Here is a 14424-nt window from a genome sequence, read left to right as displayed (position 1 = left end):
AAATCTTTGCTGCTGTTGTTCTCCAGAATAATGTTCCAGGTGACTGCTTTGATAACTTTTTTCCTCTGCTATACAATATTTCTATTGCTTTCAAAACTTTCATTGTATCATTGGCAGAAACAAATTCAGCCTGAAGCCTGGAGGAAGCTAGAAGGAAAATGCATTAAATATATGGATGATAATTTGGAAAAAAAATGTATTAAATATTTTATTTTCATAATTTTAGATCACACAGTCTGTGCAAAAAAGTCTGCATATATGGATGAACACATGCAGATGTCAATATTTACATCAACAAAAATCACATACAGAAAATTACACCCAGATATTTTTACTCACATTCGACTAAGATGCATACAGCAGGCTATGTTGGAAAATTGACCAAAGTAGCAGGGAAAGTTTGAGGCACTTGGAAAGCCTGACATTATAGTATGGATGTACAAACTGCCATTAGAAAGTATGCTGAAAAATCGTTCTTCACAAAATGTCTGAATATTAATAGAACATTAAGTCCTCACTGCTTCTTACTTCTTGATATGACATCTTATGAAGCTTTCTTTCCATTTAAAAAAAAAAAGAACACAATGATATACATTACTAATTATGTCTAATTGCATCATTACTCCCATCTTTCGATTATCGCTAAATGGGAAAAGTATAGAATTTTAACAAAGACAGCATTTTTTGAGACTTTTGGAGTGTGACATCTTTGAATCACTTCACGTAATATAAACAAATATACTAAAATGGTTTATATTCAGTAAAAAAAACAATGAACAGGAAATTTTTTCTTTCCAAGGCAAGAAAATACTTGTGGCAGTCTCATTGTGTCTTTCACTTAGTGGCCAGTATGTTAGGAATTATTATGAATATGCAAAATATAAGTAAAAATCAGCAACAGATCTATTCCTGTTCTAAATTCCTTATATTAAAGTACTGTATTCATAGTGAGCGGTTATCTCTAGGTATTGTCTGCACTGTCATACACATGTTAAAATGCCTTTGTTTTGTGTGTAAGGGTTACATTTGTGAATATTAGTGATTCCTTCTTTCTGTTGAAATAACTAGCTGCCAGTCACTATGGAGACTGGAGAAGAGAAATACCCCTGGTGATGTAACTTCTCTCCATTTTTTTCCCACACATGTACACACACACGCATGCACATAAACATATACCCATCACTACTGACAGAAACAAAAAAAAAAAGTAGTGTGACATTTCTGTGTTTTTTTTTTCCCCATACAGTCAAGTACTGCTTTTAAAAAAAACAACACACACATACAAAAACCAAAATGTTATTGTATTTTTAATCCAGAAATCTAGACACTGATGTGCAGAAAAACTCCTAAAAATCTGGAATTATTAAAGGAAAAAAAATTCTGCATACTTTAAACCACATTAAAACTACATCTTTCATGAACAGCTGCATATATCTGGCTATTTCAATTATTTGGAACTATTTTAAAATGTGTATAATAACAAGGAGAAAATTAAATAAAGTTTTAATTTTCTTTTTGATAGTTCTGTTGATAGATCCTTTATGCCAATGTGTTTAGGTGCTGCTGTCACAATACCATCATCTGATAGACACCTAAATTACATTCAAATTGATGTCTCTAAGTATTTATAGTCTGGTTTGAGACACTTTTGTGAGCATAGTGAAGAATATAGTGAGCTATATCTTTGATATAGCATGACTCACTGTTTTCAAAAAGAACATGTATTACATAAGAATGCATGTATATATATATATTTATATATATATTCTAGGGGAAGAATACAGAATTATTTTGAAGTGTGTGGAATTAAACAATCTAGTTGCAACAAAAATAATGCAGACAATACAAGGTCTGCTCTGAAACTAATGCCTCCTGATTCATTATGTTGGTCCACAATGTCAGAGGCAATAGAAGCTGAACTTTACTGTCAATATACCATTATATTTTGTTGCTGTGTGACTGACAGTAGCAGAGGAGTAGTCCTACAAAATGAGATGTCTGACATGGAAGTGCATATGGAGGAAAGTTGTGTCACTGAACTCCTTCACACGATAAAATGGCACCCACTGACATTCATCTATGCTTGCTGAACATCTGTGGAGAATAAACAGAGGATGTGAGCTCACTGGGTAGTGCAATTAAGGAATGGTGACATTGGTATGAAAGGCAAGCCACAATTCAAATGGCCATACAGATTTTTATAAGCACAGCATTGCAGGCATTTGCTCATTGCTGGTGAAAATGCAGAGCTAATGGTGGTAACTGTAAGTCGAAAAATAGTGTTTTATAGCTGACAAATGCTCTATCAAATAGTGTGATCGTGCTCTTTATATCTGTTGTAATTTCCATGGAAATAAATAGGAGGCATTACTTTTGTGGAGATCTACAAAGTATTTCCTGATATTATAGAACTGCTTTTCAGACCATGTAGATTTTCTCCAGTTATATCAAAGTTCTCCCTTTCATATGATTCCTAGGTATTATTATATCTGTAAAATAGTGAAAATATTGATTGATTGATTACATTTTCATTACTTATAGTTTATTCATATAGACTAACTTGTAAATTTTTATACAATATTAGTTTCTTTATATCATCTGGAAGATGGAATCAGTTATGAAAATGGAGATTCTGTACATTTTAGTGAATTAGATTCAATCAGTCTCCAGTAAACCTATTGAAAAGGCATGCATAACAAAGATGCAAGATAATGTTTGCCTTGGTAATGACTGATATTTTGAAAATGCAGAATTATCTAACTGCATGTGGAAGCCAAACAAAACTTATACTAGGCTATCTGCAAATAGTAATGTTTCACTGAATATTTTTCCTTTTTTTTCTTTTTCCCCATAAGTGTACTTATTAAAAAAAAAAAAGTCTTTATAATGCAAGAAATATCTATATCACAAATAATCTTTTTTCACTGAAAAGTATGGCTATTGGAAAAAGAATTATTTACAAACTACAGTTTTCAGAAAAATGAATTTATGTACAGAAGTACAGAAAAGTGTGTAATTGTCTTCCATTTTTGCAAAAATATCTGAAATTGCATTTATATTAAAAACAGTTTGATATCAAATATGATCACCTTTCATTTGACATAAATGTCATTCTTTTATGAAATATTAAAAAAAAAAACTTGACACACTCTTCTCTTGGAAATAAGAATCTAGGACAGTGCAAAAGGTGTCACTTCTGCAACTAATTATTATTTCAAAAGAAAAATAATTTAATACTTGGGAGAGCTTAAAGACAAGGAAGATGAAAATGAAAAGGGAAAAAGAAAAAAATCAAAAAGTTTGTTTACATCATTTGTCAGCAAATATGGGATCTTCCAATATATGGGATTTTCCACAAACTTTCAAATCTAATCTAATCAAAGATGAGAATGAAATATTCTTATTCCAGCAGACATCATATTTTTCAGATTCTTCCCTACACTCTCTGTTAATTTCTAACATATCATAGTGTTTTAATACACTAAAAAACAAACAAACAACAACAAAAAAACAACAACCAAGAAAACCTCCACTAAGTTCAACTTTAAACATTTTCTTGATAGAGTGCTACAATAAGAACAAGTTCCATTGCTGGTGAGTTGTATCTCCCTGAAGATGTCTTATCCTAAAATAGTTAAATATTTAGCTTAGGTCATTTGAATGGCTTATGTTTTTAAAGATTCTTTTTTTTATCTGGATTCACAAGCAGGTTAAAGAAACAATTCTTAAGATAATCTTTTGTTTTATGTTCACAGTTTTGTTTTAAAAAGTCTGAAGTTTCATTACATGAAAACTTACATTAAGAAAAATCCTGTTTCATGGAGTGCTGTCATTGTTATGGGTTTTAAGTACACATAATAGATCTTGATGTCCAGAGTTAGAACTGTATTTAATTGTATTTAATTCCCTAATACTCTGAGTTTAATCTTCATCCTGGTTTCAGCTGTGATTATTAATTTTGGAAAATTGAAACCAGAACACTCTCCCAACTCTTCTCCCACAATTTTTGTAAGTCTTCATTGCTTCTAAATTAACTTAGTTTGATATTCTTGTGGTCATTATTTTATTTTCCAATTAGAAGATGAAAGAAAAAAGATTAACATCTGATGAATCCCAAGATAGAAGTGGAGATACCCTTCCTTCCTTCCTTCCTTCCTTCCTTCCTTCCTTCCTTCCTTCCTTCCACCCTTCCTTCCTTCCTTCCTTCCTTCCTTCCTTCCACCCTTCCTTCCTTCCTTCCACCCTTCCTTCCACCCTTTCACCCTTCCACCCTTCCTTCCACCCTTCCTTCCTTCCACCTTTCCACCCTTCCTTCCTTCCTTCCACCCTTCCACTCTTCCACCCTTCCTTCCACCCTTCCACCCTTCCTTCCTTCCACCCTTCCTTCCTTCCACCCTTCTTTCCACCCTTCCTTCCACCCTTCCTTCCTTCCTTTCTCTCAACTTATTTTGCTTTTGTTTTTCTCCTTCTCATCTTATTTGGCTAAAAATAAGGAAATAATATGTACTTCAGCAGTAATATTTGATACATAGATAAAATATATAAATGTCCAAAACCAGGCAAAAAACAAAACAAAACAAAAATAAACAACCCCCCCCCAAATTGCCTAAACTACCAAAAAACACTCTTACGTCTCAAAGAAAACAACAAACAAACAAACAAACAAATAACAATCACAACAACAAACCTACAGATAACAAACAAGATTAGGGAATGCTATTTAGAGGCCTGGTAACCTACCTGGATTTGTATCATTACAATCAACACAAAATGTAGTAACATTCCAAAACAGCTATCTTAAGTTGTGCAAGTAGGCTTATACAGAATAGTTAAGAATGAGGTGTAACAATAAGACTTGCAACAAATCAAGCTGTAGTTAATTATCAAAGAAAAGTCAAGCAAAGGAATGTTCACACTAATGGATATCATTGAGTTTAAAATTACCCCAAAATAACTGCATCATGAAGTACAAGGTAATTTTTCTTTTGTAATCTTATTCCAAAATCTACACTTTACATTGCATGTTCTTTTTCTGGCTTAGATAATCATAAAAATGGCAAAACTTCAGCTCATCCTAAGGAACTAAATTATTTTCACCTCAGAGGAATCAAAAGGACAATATGGTAGAATAAAAGAATTATTACTCTGTTCCTTACATTTATTTTAATCAATTTATTTGAGACTGCTAAATCACATAGAAGCTGTAAAATATAGAAATCTATATATAGATGTATTATAAATTAACATAAAATCTGTAATGAGAGCCAAACTGAGGAAAGCCAAGCCAAATTTACAAGGAAAACTATATTCTTACAGAAGAAAAAAAAATGATACAGAAAAAAATATAATATAATCCTTCTGAGAAGGAAATATGAGATATTTGAAGGTATTTGAAGATATTCAGTGTATTTCATGGAAAATTCAGAAATATGAGGAAGAGCATAGGAAATATTTTCCTCATTATCTACTGATTATCAGCAGAACAGAATGCAACATCATCCCTCTTGCATCTCTCATCATAAACTCAAACACTATTGTTCCTGTCTGAGATAGCTTAAGAGAAAAATCAAGAGATGGAGTACATATATTAAAAAAATAAGAAATAAAAAATCAACCAAAAAATCAAAAAACAATTGTCACTAATTTTTATTAGAATTGTCAACAATCATAAGTTTCAGATCCTGGAACCTAGATGTAACCCAAATAATAATAATGTTATTCGTTCTCCTCAGTAGGAAAAAAAATAATAATCTATTATTTACCTTTATACACTGACAAAAGAAAACACAAAGGGGAGAAAAAAAGCTCTTCATAAAAGAATCAGAAAGTTTTTCTTAAAGCCGACAATCATAAAGCTTAATGATCTTCAGTTAATCAAAGTTGATTCTACTGTACAACTTGTCCAACTTATGGTCTTGTTTGAGGGATTAACCAAGGCTTTGGAACTATGTGTAGAATTAATATTAACCAATAAAAAGTACAAATTAGGTAACATTTCCTTACTTACATATTGCAGAGTTGTTTATTTCTTTGTTTCTATTCTATTTTTATTTTTTTTTAATTGAGCACTGTTGGATAGGTTGTAAAAGGTACTGACTTGTTTCTGTTGTTTTTTACTTTTGTGATAAATATATATTAACCATTTGATACACTGTCAGAAAGGAAAGCTTAAGAAACAACAACTATAATTCAGCATAGGGAAAAAAAAAGATTATAATAAAGTAGTCCAGATGGGGCCTCACAAGAGCTGAGTAGAGGGGGACAATCACCTCCCTCTCCCTGCTGGCCACTTCTCTTTCAATGCAGCCCAGAACACAGTTGGCCTTTCAGGCTGCAAGAACACACTGCTGGCTCATGTCCAGCTTCTCGTCCACCAGGACCTCCAAGTCCTTCTCCGCAGGGCTGCTATCAAGGAGATCTTCCCCTAGTTTGTGTAAGTACCTGGGATTGCCCCATCCCAAGTGCAGCACCCTGAATTTGGCCTTGTTGAACCTCATTAGGTTCTCATGGGCCCACTTCTACAGCCTGTCCAGCTCTCTCTGGATGGGTTCCCTTCCCTCCAATGCATTAACCACACGGTTCAGCTTGGTATCATCTGCAAACTTGCTGAGGGTGCACTCAGTGCCATAGTTTTTGTTATTGATGAAGATGTTGAAGAGCACTGGTTGCAAGACCAACCCCTGAGGGACACTGCTCGTGACCAGCCTCTTCCCTGAGACAGAACCATTAATCACAACCTTTTGGATATATGGTTTCATCTTAAGATACATTATCTCAATTTGAGTGATATGAGTTGTAAGTTTATCATATGGATTTTTAAAGTGTTCAATATTTACATTTTGTGTCCTATGTTAAGGTAGAAATGTTGCGTAATATCACAGGAAATAAATCTGTCATACATCCAGATATGTAATTAAGATTTTTATGAGTTACAATCGAAAGCTTAATCACAAGAATACGATTTGCTAAAGACTGCTTGAATCAGCCAATATCAATTCATCACAGAATCTGTCATAAAAATAAGAGTAACTACTGAAATTTCCACACTTCTTTCCAGATCAGGCTTTTTAAAAATACATGGATTCCATTGTACTGGATAGAATACTGAAAACAAGCTGTATGCATTAATGGCTAAGCTTGCAAAAATGCCAAACTTCTTGTTAAAATATTATTCTTACATGGTTAATTGGAATTTGAAGAAATGATCATTATAAAAAACATTTTCTTAAATTTAAATTTGAAAAAGTGCAAAATAGTTTTTTGTAATTACCTTTTATTTGTAACTACAACACTGGAAAGGAGGGAAAATCAAAATTTTGTGGTAAACATTGCTTTCCACACTGGCAAGTAGTTATAAAAGTACCAAACCAAACAGTACTGGAAAGTCATTTTACGCAGTTTAAGGAGCTGTGAGAGAAGCAGAGGATCAATTTCTGTATCTGCTTTTTATTTATTTATTTATTTATTTATTCGCCCCCCTTTCCCCCTCAGATTTGGTTATGAGGAAGTCTTTAAATTCAGTCTAGAGTACAATGTTCTACTTATTTCATAATGCAATAGTGCTGTTCACTGTTTTTTGTTTTTGTTTTTATTTTTTTGTTTTTAATTATTTTAGTTTTTGTTTTGTTTAATTATTATATCTAATCACCAACATGAAATAAAACTTTAAAGAAGACAGGAATCAGGATGTTTTATTGACTGACTCTCCCAGTTTTTAGTACAGTATAGTCTTTTTTGCCAGAAGTATGCAAGAAAGTGAATCTCACAGGGATGCAATATAAGTTACAATATTTCATGTGACAGTATACCACTCCTTTAGACTTTTAACATTGTTTCCATTATGGGCTCATGATAAAGTATCAGTAGATGAAGCAAGAAGAGAACCTTTATCTGCTTATGCAAAAGATTGATGCATATTTTTGAAAATTTTATGCTGAGTAAAAACGTTAATGGAAACAGTAAAACCATTACAGCAGGAAATTCTTTTTGTGGAGTGAAAATAGGGAAAGAAAGTTTGTACAGAAATTATCCACAAGTCCTGCATACTGTTGACCTCTTGTCAAGATCTTGCTCAGATGAATAATCCATCATGAACATAAAAATGACCACATTAAGAGGAGGTTCCATAATGTTAGTATTTTGTGACCAAGAAAAGCTATAAATGGACAATAAAGAAGGGCAGGAGTAGGTGAAGTGTATTTCACACACTCTCCAAATACTTGTGCAGAACCCTCCTTGCCAAAATTATTTGTAACTTCTGGAGATTTTTGAAGTCTGAGCTATTTATTTTGTAGTTAATTAGTCTCACTGAATTTCTCCTCCAATTCTAGATTTAAAATAAATAAATAAATAAATAAATAAATAAATAAATAAAATAAATTGTTTTTCAAATGTGTTGAAATAGAATGTACACATACATTGCAGAAATGTCAAATTCTGCGTTTCATATCTTGAATAGGATGACAGAACTCACCTTAGGTTCAAAAGTGATAGACTGCTAACTCTACTAGATTGATTTACTCATATATCATTATTTCTACAGATCTCCACTAAATTATATTTAACTATTTCCATCTTGTAGTGATTGAAGTTTATCTTCTCCAGCTAGGATCCTTGAAACTTCATTCTTTAATTCACCTGTGTCATTTCATGCTATTTACCTTAGAGGTCAGTTCCAGCATATCATTTATAAGATAATTTCATTTTTTATTTGTTTTGTTTTGTTGGGAAAGAAAGAAAGAAAGAAAGAAAGAAAGAAAGAAAGAAAGAAAGAAAGAAGGAAAGAAAGAAAGAGAGAAATATAAAAAAATAAAATTAAACAGGTGTAAAGCAGAACTAGTTATATACAAGATAGTAAGCAAAAAGACATTTTACTTCATTTGTAAAAATATCATCCATTTGTTATATTAACAATATTCATAGATAATAATATCAGCCCAAAATGAAATTTGGTAATGCTGATTTGCACTGCAAAGACTCTGTTCTAACTGCAGAATCTGAGTACTGCCACTTATTTATTATATGTCACAGATTTGCTAGATTCCATTTTCATATGATATGAAGTGTTACAGAATCAACAGTTCCATAGTGGCAGTATTGATTTATTTCTATGGAAAAAAAATCTCATTAAATTTCCTGTTTTATGATTAAAGTAAATTTTTTCTTGGGATACATATGCATTGTTATTCTGTTGGGAAATATTTGTTGGGAATTAAAAAAAATCTGTATGCATCTGACAATTGCTCTTGTCACTTTCTTTATTAATACAGAAATGTTGCAAACATTTGATTCAATGTGATACAGTATATGTTTTGACTTTTTAAAAAACATTTTTCACCCTGAATAATTCTACAGTTACTTACAGAACACAACAAGGACTCTGAACTATGGCAGATTTCAAATCTCTATTCTAAGTTAGGTAACAAAGTGAAGAATGATTTTTAAGAAAATGGATGAATTTAGATGGAATTATCTCATCTGGAAATTGTACAAGACATATGCTAACATTCCTATTCTTTTCATTATATCTTAAAATGGCTGTAAATATTTCTGTTTATGACTAAATTTCTCAAGCATTACAATCTACATACATTTTAACATACTGATATAATATTGATATTCTAAGATCAAAGCAAATATTCTAAAATCAATACTACTAATGAATCACCAGAATTAAGGTTGATAGCATCTGTAGGTTCAGCAGGGATGAGCTTTTCTCATTGGACACTGTGTATCTAAAAGCAGGGTTTTTCATCCTAAGTCGTAGTCCAACAGCGTAAAAGAAAGGCACCTACACCCAATGTCCTTTATACCAACCACAGACTGAACTATGAGAATGATAATGACAAAATAGGTAACCTGTTTTGTTTTATGTTAAATAAGAGGCCTCTTCAATGTGACAAATACTGATAAATTGCAGAAAATCACCCTACTATATGACTGGAACCTAGCAAACAGAAGAATTCAGTAACAATCTGTTGTTGATAGGTAGTAAAAGAGTTAAAAAATAAGGTTTCCCATATATATTCCCTGCAGTTACAGGAAACAATTCTGAAATGCTGCTTAGCATTTTCAGTCTCTGATGATTTGTTTAGTGCTTTCTTCCATGCCCCTAGAGAAGTATGCACACGAATACAAAACACTGGACGTGAGCTCAGATAAAGTAAGATGCTAATGATACTCTACAGGAAAAACAGTTTGATGAACTGAACAGGATACTGATCTAATTTTCTGTTTATCTTCTATTAACTGAACATAATACATATATACATATATCTAACAGTGTCATCTTGGACCGGTTTTCATTAGTTGTAGATATAGTTTTTGATGGACAGTTACACTAGACAACCTTTCTGGAAGCTTATCCCATTGAAATACACACTCAGATTTCCTGCAGAAGACACTCTCATAGATCTGAACCTTTGTTACCTCCATGTACATTGCAGAGTGAAAACTCATTTCAGACAGGACATATCTAACAGAGTGTGAGAGGTAGCTTGTGTTTTTGCAGGGGAAATTTCCAGTATTTCTGTGTGTAGTGTAGGATAAGTTGTTATCCACAAAGAAAGCTGCTGAACAGAGTGAAGTTAAGACCAGGGCATTCCGACCTAGGTAGAATTGGCACTAGGTAAGGTAATTATATAGGGTAGGGAAGAGTCTGGTACAGGACAAAATGAGTGCACTAATTTTTGAGAATACTGTCCTCCTATTGCCATAAAAAGCACAGAACATACCTAAAAACAATAGGTTGGTAACAGACATTGTACAGAAATATAAGGTAACAAAAGTGTCGAAAGATTGTGAGCTTGAGGCACTCAATCAATGAGTGCCAGGAGAGGCTTTACCTGTGTCGGACCCAGGGTATGTAATAGAATGGATTTCACTGACTAGTTGTGCAACTTCTCCCTTGTCAGTATTGGTTGTGCCCATTATTGCAATAATGAATAAAGTGCTCTTCACAGAGATCTTTGCCTGATTAGAATTTTTTGGTCTTGAGTGTGTTTCTCACAAGAGCCAGTAATGGATGGAGAAAATGTTTTGACAAAACATATATTGCAGTAATACTATGATGTCATTATTTCTTGGTCTTATTCAATAATTGTACCAGTCTACATTAAGTAAGAAAGACTAGGTCTCAGTTGATCTTTGATCTGTACAACCAACTGAAGGTCTAATCTATACAACTTTAATTCACTTAATTGCTGAAGGCAATTGCTGAGGCAGAGACTGGCCCCTTTATATGTTTGAAACACAATGCTGTACACCTCATAGTTCCCTAAGTTTTTGTTACTGTTATTATTATTATTATTATTATTATTATTGTTATTATTATTATTATAAATGAAAGAGATCTTGCTGCCTCAGCTTTCTCTATTCCTGATTTCATGATCCAAGGCAGTCAATTAGTGTAGAAGGTAAGATTCTACGCAAAATCAAAGGATTAACATTATTCAGCTAATTTTTCATCTAAAATTATTTTTCACATAAAACATTAAACTGCATCAGAATGTTATTGTTGTGGTCTTGTCATGATTAAATACAAGACACCAAGTGGAAGAGTGATTTACATATACCTCATACTTTCAAAAGTAACTATTACATTATATGATAGTACTGGGATTGGCTTACATCTTTTTCCCACCTTCTGACTGCCAAAATTATGATTAAAATTTGATCAAAGAAAGAACTTAAAGAGTCTCTTAAATCACCAGCTCAAAACAGTAACTATTAAAAGAATGAGTTATGAATTCAATATTAAAGCAAAACACCAAAACAAAATTTATTCCATTACATAAAAAGTGAGAGCTATAGAAGATCTAGAAAAATGGTATTTCCCAGACAATTCAAGTAAAGTCAAGTTAAGCATTTCTGACTTTGCAATAGACTGCAATCTATACAATACTCTTGAGAGGAGACCCAAGAAACTACAGATCTGTTAGTGCAACCTCAGTCCATGGAAAAGAAATAGAAAAAGTTATCCTGGTGCATACCGGAAGATCATTAAAGAACAATGCTACTTTCAGACATAGTCAATACCAGTTTATCAAGGGAAAGTTCTGCCTTACTAACCTGATCTACCGCTTGGTGGATAAAGGCAAGCCAGCAGAAGTAAACTGTCTGGATTTCAGTAAGGTACTTGATACTGTCCCTCACAAAATCCTTTATTTTATATTTAAATAATAAATAAATAAATAAATAAATAAATAAATAAATAAATAAATGACAAAACAGCAAAACCAAAACAAAACAAAAACTGTCCAACATCACTGCCTACTTTTATATTTTGATACAGTTTTTCTTTCTTTTTTCTTCACTAAAACACCCTCTACATGTAAACACCAAAACTAGAAGTAACTTAGTTTCAATTCAGACTTAAAAGGGTATCATTAGTTTTTAACCTTATTTTAAAATTCTGGTTCACTTCAGTGTTCCTCATTACTTCATAGCAGCACGACAATGTGATGTCTAAATACCTATAGCTACATTTCATCAGCAAAGCAGCTCAGAGTGGTCAAGACACACTGTGCATTTAGTCTTCACTTTTTTTGTTTTTAACAAATTTACTGGATAAATTATCTAGGCATTGGGAAAAGAGGTTTCTTTTGGTATTTTAAATTCATGTTATTCAAATATTGAAGCACACTAATTTGTTTGCAACAGTATAATCGGAGTAACTTCTTCTGGTTTTACTTTACATTAAATATGACAAAAAGTACTTTTGCAGAGCATTTATATGTGAATCACTCACTAACTATTCGATTTGAAGCTACCATTCAACTGCCACTCTAAAACACTTTCCACCACTTACATAAATAGGATGTGATGGTTTATTCCGTCCAAGTGTTCAGTCCTTCCAAGAGAAGAGAATAAAGCAAATAGTATATTCTGTGTTTTGAAAATAGATCCTTGAAAGATATTTTTGTAAATGTCTAAACTGATGTTTTCTCTGCTTAAATTAAGAAAGGAAAAAATCATTTTCACAGGTGAAAATTAGCCTCTGTTATAATGCTATATAAAAACCCATTATATATCAGTCCTATGTAGCACAAATGACTATCTTTTAAAATGATAATAACCACATAATCACTAAAGCACAATTTATACATTATTTTCATAATAGAATGTTTTCAGCAAATAATTAGAGTTGATCAAAGTCAGACAGCATTTCTGTTACACTACAGCCTTTCAGTATTTAAAGGGAGGTTATAAACAAGATAGAAATTGACTTTTTACATGATCTGGTAGCAATAAGACAAGGAGGTACAGTTTTAAATTAAAAGGTGAGATTTAGACATCAGGAAGAAATTCTTTATTAAGAGGATGGTGACACAATGAACAGGATACCCAGAGAAGATTAGGATGCACCATTCCTTGATTTCCAAGGCTAAGTTGGATGTGGGTGCTGGGCATTCTGATCTAGTGGCTGGCAACCTTGTCCACAGCAGGAGGTTGGAACTAGATGGTTGTTCCATCCAAAGTCATTCTAGGATTCTTGGATTCTATAGTTCTACTATTCTGTACTGTAAAAATGAAAGTAAAGAAACCTCATGTATTTTAAGTTAATAAATAACTCCCTTCAAAACAGGGGGAAGAAACATGTGAAATATTATCTGTGGGTACACTGGGGAGATTTCAAAAATCCTGAAATTCTTCATCAGTTTGATATAAAAATGCAAATAGTAAAATTATTTTTATTTAACAAGAATAAATATTTTAATTCTATCTATATAGGAAGTAAAGATACAAAGCTGTAAAAGTTGAAAAATGATTGTATCTTTAAGAACTGTAATTTTTTATTGCAAAAGAATGGAAGGTTTTACCAGAATTAATTCAGCAGGCAAGATGACGACTTTTCTTTACATCTAGCTAGACATACATATGAAAGAATCAAAATACATCATTACATTGATAAAGTTAGGTTTAATCCAATCTTTCTGAGCCGTAAGATTTTTTAAATTTATTTTTTTGACAGCATACTACAGGGATTCAAGTTCGGACCACATCTGATTTATTATATACTATTATATAAGAATTATTGAGTAAGTAATACTTAAAGGGAAGTATTCTCAAAGTAAAATTTGGACTTTTTGTACTACTTAAAGTATATGTTTCATTTTCAAGGTTTTGTTCCCTTTTAACTATAGAATGCAATTATTTTCTTAACAGAATTTTGAAACAAATTGTTGATGGATTTCTGCCATCTAATTTTAGTCACCTTGTTAAAGGGTCTAAGTTAGAAACACTGCATGAAATTCAAAATATTTCATCATGCATCTAACTTGGATTTGCCAGATGGTCTAATTTGAATGTCAGGATTTGTAAGTTTCTGTAGTATAGTGCTGACAGACCATGAAAAGTCATATATGTTCAGAAAATGTTTCAGAAAATGCAAAACCTGCTTCTGCACAGAAAATCAAGGAAGGA

The sequence above is a fragment of the Meleagris gallopavo genome, chromosome 1, assembly GCF_000146605.3.
Source record: "Meleagris gallopavo isolate NT-WF06-2002-E0010 breed Aviagen turkey brand Nicholas breeding stock chromosome 1, Turkey_5.1, whole genome shotgun sequence".
In the NCBI taxonomy this organism is placed as follows: domain Eukaryota; kingdom Metazoa; phylum Chordata; class Aves; order Galliformes; family Phasianidae; genus Meleagris; species Meleagris gallopavo.
Note: the sequence above shows the minus strand (reverse complement) of the source record.